This window comes from Taudactylus pleione, unplaced genomic scaffold (genome assembly GCF_031769625.1).
Source record: "Taudactylus pleione unplaced genomic scaffold, aTauple2 ptg001086l, whole genome shotgun sequence".
Taxonomy (NCBI): Eukaryota; Metazoa; Chordata; class Amphibia; order Anura; family Myobatrachidae; genus Taudactylus; species Taudactylus pleione.
In genome coordinates, this window is record NW_028285487.1 from 624,294 (window position 1) to 624,633 (window position 340).

Below are 340 nucleotides of genomic sequence, written 5' to 3' on the forward strand. Positions count from 1 at the left end.
GTGGCCTCCGGGGATGCACTGCGCATGCGCGGGCCCGGCACGGAAGACACGCATGTCCACGGAGGAGTACCGAGAATCCGGAAAGCGTTCTACCTCAAGGACACGCCCCCGCACATGTCATTGCGGAGGGCGGGGACAGACGGACTTGCTCCTCCCACTTAGCTAATAACTATACATAAGTACAGAACTTAATCATAGTTGCCAAGTCCTCTTATAACAAGCGGATTGGGACGAGGCTGAAATTGGCTTCTTATTCGGCCAGCTTCTTATTCATTTCTTATTCACTTCTTATTCATTTCTTATTCAAGCTCCAGCTTCTTATTCACTTCTTATTCATTTT